The sequence below is a fragment of the Panicum virgatum genome, chromosome 6N, assembly GCF_016808335.1.
Source record: "Panicum virgatum strain AP13 chromosome 6N, P.virgatum_v5, whole genome shotgun sequence".
Classification (NCBI taxonomy): domain Eukaryota; kingdom Viridiplantae; phylum Streptophyta; class Magnoliopsida; order Poales; family Poaceae; genus Panicum; species Panicum virgatum.
In genome coordinates, this window is record NC_053150.1 from 1,928,250 (window position 1) to 1,936,064 (window position 7,815).

General features: G+C 48.0%; 1 long non-coding RNA gene across 1 annotated transcript; it reads right to left on the reverse strand.

The window, feature by feature from the left end:
- Positions 1-792: 792 nt before the first annotated feature.
- On the reverse strand, positions 793-2,709 carry LOC120680281. The gene is made up of 2 exons (XR_005677568.1): positions 1,977-2,709; positions 793-1,140 (listed from the first exon to the last, which is right to left on the reverse strand). It is a non-coding gene; the product is annotated as an uncharacterized LOC120680281 (long non-coding RNA).
- Positions 2,710-7,815: the final 5,106 nt, after the last annotated feature.

The following is a 7,815-nucleotide window of genomic DNA, read 5'->3' on the forward strand; positions in this document are numbered from 1 at the left end:
TCGCCCGGACTTTCCCTCGTTGCTTCCAGAACACGGCGCGTTCTCTCAGGGCGAGAGCTAGCTAGCGAGGCGGTCCTGGCTGAGACGGCGAAGGTGTTGTTCTCCTGCGGACAGCCTTAAGCGACGCACCGCCTTAAGCGCAGCAGCCAAGGCCCCTGCAGCTAGCATCATTGGGAGTAGTTGTGGTTTGCCACGCCGGAAGGACCGTTGGCAGAAAATCAGCGTGCAACTGCAGCCAGGCGTTTTCAAAGCGAAAGGTGTTTGCTTTTGGAATTTTGGAGGATAGGTACGGTACGTGAACAACTGTGAGGAGATGGTAGAGTTGGGGAAGAGCGTACGTGTTCATATCGGCATTGAAGAACACACGGTCTAGGCGCTCCATGGTTGGGTTTATTTTCACGGCCGTTGGACCAAGTGTACTGACGGTCCAGGAGCGCGGGAGCATCAATCGTTTGGTTAAAGAGAGTGCAGAGGGAGTGCGTGGTTTATATTGCTGTTGTTTTTGTCAGCCTCGCCCTGAATGAGGTTGAAATCGCCCGCTACTAACCAAGCACCTAGCATGGGCCGGGGTTGGGGATCGTTAGGGCCTAGTTTGGCAGCGGAGGGAAGAATACCCGGGAATAGGAGCCCCCAAGGGGGATATTCCCTGCAGATGATATTCCCTTCAATTCCATGTGGACAAATCCGGGTTTTATTCCCTGCAGCTGTTTGGAAGACAAAGGACAGAAATCCCTAGATATAAATATATGCTCAGAAAATCAGAAAAAAAATACTAAAAAGAATCTGAAAACATACTGAACTTCCCCAGCACTACACAAACAAAATTTAGGCTATACTTCGCGGCACCCTTACATAATTTTTTTTTAAAAAAAACAAAAGATCTGTGCACATATAGGTTCTTACAACTTACGCTCACAAGTTGTCTATGACAACTGACAACAAAAGAGGTTACAATATTGAGAAGGGCTACAACTTTTCAGAATTTCTACAGTCATACAGTACCACCCACTTGCATGATACAAAGAACATATGTGCAGAGCATCAAAAGGTCTTGTAAACTGCCATGTTGATTCAGTGCAATATGCATCACTTCATTTTTTTCCTCAGATCATGTATTGCTTCCACCAAGCGCACTGCATGCTAACAAAAAGAAAATTGTGAAATAATTTAGCCATTTCAACAGCAGAAGGTTCAATAAAGCAAGAGTGTAAATATCCAGCACCAAGTTAATTATATCGAGACCACATCATAGATGAATTCGTGCTCCTCAAGGTAGCAACAGCTAAGGTAATGCCTCAAAAAAAATAGAACAATATTTGTATGATCATGACTCATGAGGCAAGGACATATTAGTTAACAAATAAATTATCCTACTACTTTGCACCAGACCAAAAACATATGATTCAGCTATCAAATAAATAAATATCTAAAAAATAAATATGATTCAGCTATCAAATAAAATAGATATCTTCCAGATCCTACTACACTTGGATAGACAATCATCCAGATCCAAAAAAAAAATGAGAATCATCCATTAGAATAATTATGACTTGCTTTTAAAAATTAGATATATGAAAGTATGCATTCGTAACAATAGCCAATAACCAGTTTGTACAGAAGGTTTTTAGGTCAAACTGTACTGTCAAGTGTGAACTTATATGAGCCAACTTCTGCCATATGACAAGCAACAAAAAGCTGCAGACATACTAAATAATTCATAAATTTGAAAATAATTGCTGCCATATATAGTAATTGATAATTAGGCTCCTTTTGTTGCACAGATCATAATACACTTTAACATAAATCAATAACAACCGGAATAGTCCTAGCCATGGCTCATATATTCGATCGAGTCCACTAACAAATCTTTTTCTCATTGAAGTGCCAAGATAAACATAGATCTAAAACAGCCAGAGCTAGCTGAAGGTCAGAGAGATGGCGCATGTGTGCAAAGCAGAAAGTGCTAAACTGCTAACCTTGGATAAGGGTGAACGACGGCTGGCAGGCATGGGGGATGGGCCCAGAAGGAAGTTTCTTCACAGCTGGAATGGGAATGGAGCTGTGTTGTTCTGCTTATCGGAGAGGGTGGGTGCTTCAATGGAGCGCATCTGCTCCAGATCGTGGCCGCAACTTTTCCTCCCCAAGATCTACGAGAAACTGTGTGAGGAGGCAGGGAGACGCGGGCTCACCTGATGCGGAGGCGGAGGTTCAATGGAGTCGCGCGCAGTGCTGGAGAAGGCGGAGGAGATCATCTGCTCGCTCGAGATCCGCTCATGGCTGCAGTCTTCCTCCGCAGGATCTACAGAAAAGGTGTGCGAGAGGACAAACCCTAGCGGAGGCTAGGGAGAAGGGGATGGAGGTGGATTCACCTGATGCGGAGGTGGAGGTTGTAGTAGATCCGGAGTCTATGGCGGAGGAGAAGCTGCAGATGCGACGTCGGAGGGGGAGATCAGCAGGTGGTGGTGGCGGCGCTTCTCCCGCTCGCACGAGATGAGGAACGGGGAGACGGAGACGGGGAGCGCTGCCCGGTGTCTGTAGGTCGGGCGCTATTCCACGGGGAAAATTGGCTCCGACGAGCCGGAGTCCCCTGCCGAGCAGGCTTCCAAAGGCGCCAGTCTGTTGGCCCGTGGAAAGTTTCCGCGTGGGCTGCAGGCGCGGGGATATGGCAGGGATCCCGACGGGGAATACCGCTTCCAAACTAGGCCTAGCAGGGAATCCAGGAAAACCTGGGCGTCCCCATGGACCGCTGGCCCGTAAACGTTAGTAACTGAGAGAGAGAACGAAGTCAGACATGGTACAAGTAATTAAGAGCTGTCATAATGGAGTAGAGCTCCTCCGATCCGAGGAGGACACGAAGCTAAGGCTGGTTCCAACAGCGGGTCTGCAGTCCCAGCCCACAGCCACAGCCACGTCAGCACCACGTCAGCTCTCGCCAGCCCACTCGACCCCAGCGCTCCATCAGTCAGCCTGCAGCCTCAGCCCACAGCCACATCAGCGCCACGTCAGCTTCTCCATTCCAGACTTAACCATTTCAGAACGCGTTGCTCTATGATTTAAATTGACACAGCAAAACCACTTTATTAAATTTAAAAATTCAGAAATTACATAAAAATTCGAAATAAAAATTACACGACAATTTAAAATAAAGAAAATTACATAAAAATATAAAAATTACATAAATCTACTCGTCGTCGTCGTCGAGGTGAAGCTGTTGTTGCAGACGTTTTAACGCTCGGTCATGAACCTTCTTCTAAGCATCCGTCATACCGTCCGTCGAGCGTGAACTGAGTATGTTCCACTGCTTCCACAGTTTTGCTTGAGCGTACTCGTGGGTGATCTTGCAAAGATCTTCCAACTTTTCGCCCATGTCTACGGAATCAGTAGAAGTATGGCTGCTTGAGCCTACCTTCCCCTTACCCTTCCGCGCAGCCGCCTTCGATCTATCACGACCCGGGGGACGGTTCACCTCCTCGTCGGTCTCCCGAGAGCCGGAGATATACTCACCGGAAGCTCCGAGACGTGATCTCTTCGACACGTCTATATTCGGCCCACCACCATGCTTCACTGACCATTTCGGCTGGTGACGGACAGCTTCCCACCAATGAAAAAGCTTAAACTCATGGCCAGCCCTTCGTGCATACCTTGCTTTGGCTTCGTCCATCACCATGTCGTCGTCGGCTCCACTTTGCCGCTTCGACACTTCTTGGTTGTATATTGCATTGAACAAGGAGACCCGTGCATTGTACATGGACCAATGATCCTTCAGTTGCTTGGCGGTGCGGTGTCGGAGTAGGTCGGTGGTGGCGTTGTAGGTGTCGCTTATTTGGCCCCAAAAGGTTGGGCCGCTCTTGCTGTTTCCGTCCACGCAATCGACCGAGTGCATCAACCAAGCATTAACCTATACAAAACTAACTTAGTAAAACTATACTTCAACTGACATTAGCGAACACGAGAAACGAATGAGGACGTGCCAGTTTCTCCTCGTCTGCGGGCGTCCACTCATTCCTCTTTTTGGGAATGGCTGGACGACATGGTGCGGTCGTACCCCCGCCTTCATTCTCCGAGCCAGCGGAGGCAGCACCTCCAGCATGACCGTGAGGAGCAGATGTCGTGAATGTGGGAGGCGGAGGGTAGGGGTATGGAGGGTACGGATATGGAGGGTAGGGATATGGCGGAGGAGCATCGGTCATGGGAGCAGGATATGGATACGGTGGGGGAGCGACTCTGGAAGCGGCGGGAGCTGGAGGATACGGGTACGGTGGGTAGGGATACGGTGGGTACGGATACGGCGGAGGAGCACCTATGAAAGCGCCGGGAGCTGGAGGAAACAGCGCTCGGGGTTGCGAGGGTGGAGCAGTCTCCGAGCGGCGATGGAGCGGCGAGTAGTCGAACTCCTCCTCGGAAGCATTGGTACCCGGCGTATTGGTATTCGAACGCTCGGGGTCGGCGTTGAGCAGGTCGAAGTATGACTGCATATTTGGACTCCAGTTTGCCATGGTGGAAGAATTTGAGAGAGGAAGTGGGTGAAATGGGGAGTGAGAGGTGTGGAATGAGCTCCAACCAGCCCTCTCTATTTATAGATGAGTTGGGGATGAAATTTGTGATTTTTTGGAATTTTTTCGATTTTTTTGGAGTCCAAACGGTCAAAAACGGCTAATTGCAACGGCTAGCTGACGTGGCGCTGACGTGGCAGCCGTTGGCCAATCACAGAGCGCCGCGTGGCAGCCGACCGGACGCGGGGTCGGTACCGACCGCACGCGGCTCCAACGCCGGTCGGTACCGACCGCCCGGCCGGTCGGTAGCGCTACCGCCCCGCGCTCTCGGTTTCCGCGCTTACCGACCGGCGCGGGTCGGTAGCCGGGTCGGTACCGACCGGCGGGGGTCGGTACCGACCCCCGTTGGAACCAGCCTAAAAGATCTCGATCGGGTCCCAAGCAGTTAGAACTCCTCCTCGGCTTCCAGCTGCACTGCTGCAGGAAGGCATCTGAATTCCGAGAGGGAGTTTTAGCCTTAGGCGTGGTAACGTTTGCAAGTTTGGTTTCCTGAAGACAAACAAGCGATCGAGGGGTTGCAAGACGCGATATATAGCATCACGAACAGACGTGCATTTGTCACGGTCACCCAGCACAAGAAGTTAAACACCCGACCATCACTTGTCATTTCGTTCCAATCGCTAAACACCCCGGTTTACAAGCGGCTAAGGCCACACGATTGCAGACTTGACAAGTGGAAATAGCGAACCAACGAGAGCAACCATCCCGGCAGATGGCGAAATCCTTATAGAGCGCTCGTGCACCGTTACTGATTGGAACGAACGATGGCCACGTGTCCTCACTAGAGATACTGCTTCCTAATTTCGCTTCGTATTCGGCCCGCGTCGGCCGTTTCCCAGATACTGCTTCGTATTCCACGTTATTTCGAAATTTCTAGACACATTTTTTTATTCATTTCCTCTTTCCCATTCCTTTGGTCTCGAGGTGTAGGCAAAAGGGGATCGCCGGATTTGAGGTGATTCGAGGGAGACAAGGCAGCGAATCGCCAGGAATCCGTCTTGATCTTGACGTCGCGCGCCGCGCTTGCAGTGCGATTCATCCACGCCGAGGAGGATTACGCACGAGAAGCGAGCAGAAGCTGTGCCGACGCCGAGCTCGCCGCGCCTCCGTTTTGCCTGCTTCGTGGGGAGTACGCCGGAGACGAGGAGGCAGTCGCACCGAGCTCCGCCGCACTTCAATCACCTGCATCATGGGTGGGGGTGTGTCGGAGCCGAGGAGGCAGATGCGCCGACGTCGCAGCCATCATTTTGACTGCATCGAGGCAGAGTACGACGGAGAAAGAGAAGGCAAGCCACACCGAGCTTGCCGCGTCTTCGTTTCGTCTGCATCGAGCCGAAGTACACCGGAGAAGAGAAGGGAAGCCACGCCAAGCTCGTCGTGCACCATCATTTCGCCTACACCTAGTGGATCAATGCGTATCGACACCGAGGTAGAATGGGATTGCAATTGCCTCCCCTGCTGCTTTTTTGTTCGAGACGCCCTGCTTTTGAGGGGGGATCTATCCTCCTCGTTGACATCGACCGCAGCAACCGTCGCTGGCCTTCAATTTCAAGTGAGCTACATCGCCCCGTCCTGCCTGTCCCTCAAATCCATGGCATGTTCCTCCTGCATAGCACCACGATATCTTCCTCCTGCACACCATCACGGCAGCACCCTGCTAGGGGAAGCACTTGCACACAAGCATCCGTAGGATTTTGATCTTAGGTTTCTGCATCTGATTATTCATCTCATCTAATGAGCTTCCTGCAGAAGCCTAGCTTTAGTAGGTAAATTTTCATCACAACATTATAAGATTTCAGGCTTTTGGCAATATCACCGGAGAGATTGAATTCAACATACCATTATACATATTGTTCAAATCAAGGATCATCTGTTCTTTTTTTATTCACTAACAAGGAAGACATGTTCCCATCAAGATTTTCTTTTCAGAAACAAGCATGCATAGTTGTTTTCTCTGAAAATTTCAACATAGAGGCATCATATTTTTAATTCTGACCTATACATCATGGGCTACATATAGGCAAAGTAATTATCTGAAATTTAGAGAAAAACTATTGATTATATGTATTCTAAGTTTACAAGTAGTATGCACTGAATGTGTTTTTAGCCATGTGGCTTGAAAAGAAAGTGACATATGAAGTTTTTAGAACATGACATTATAGTTATTTAGCTTTCAGTTACAAAGTTTTTGCCATGATACTTGAAAGTTTGCAGCATCCAAAGTTTTTGACTGTATCATTGTTTGGAGAGGTTTCTTCAACATAAAAAACACCAACATGTTAGCATGTTCCCATTTTTTTGCAGGATATTTTTGCCTAGGCAGCTGCAAAGTTTACTGTTTTTTGGTAGGAGCAAGTGCACTGTGCCATGGAGAAGAATGTACATATTATTTCTTCCATGTTTTCTAAAATTCTTTTCATTTGCCCACATGCTGGGATTTGCATAGATTCTCTTTTGTACATGCTATTTTTGAATGATATTAGGACTAGCTAGATTATGTTTCAGATATCACTACTAGGTTATTTTTACTGCATCATGAGTCAACTTGAAAAGGATAATGAGTTTTTATATAAAACTCTTGGTCTACAAATGTAATGTTCAATATATGCTAGCACTAAGTTTTAGATATATGAGTAGGAAGTTTTGTACATGTAATTAAAATTTTTTCAATACCCAATGGGCTAAAATATTGAAATCTGTAATATAAAAGCTTTTACTTGTGAATATGTAATTATCCAAAATGTTTTCGGGATGTACAATGCTCCCTAACTAGCCAACATCTCAATGAGTCAATGGGGCAGACTACTAGTTGAAAAATGCTCAAATGGTCCTTTCTTGGCTCTCTTTAACTTTTTGCATGAAAGTTTAACCTTGCATCTAACTAGTCCTCAAAGAAACTAGCTAGATAAGTGCTCTTTTAGCACTAGAATGAGTAATATCATTGCCTTAATAATTGTTCTATGCCTAAGGTTGCTAACCCAAGTGGCGACAACAGCCGATTGGCACCCTGCAGGTCGCGAGTTCGAACCCCGGCTGGGGCGAATTTCAGCCCGCGGTTAAAAAAAACCCCTTCGGTGTGCTTGCCGAATGGCATGGCCCTTGTGGGCATGGCTAGGATTGGTTTTTTTTTCTACAGACGGAGAAGCCGTTGTCGCTTCCTCTTAATGAAATACGGTGGGGGTCGTTTCAACCTCCCCCCCCCCACCTCCCCCTCCCCAGCCGCATTTTTTTCTTAATAATTGTTCTATACCTTTGTCACAAT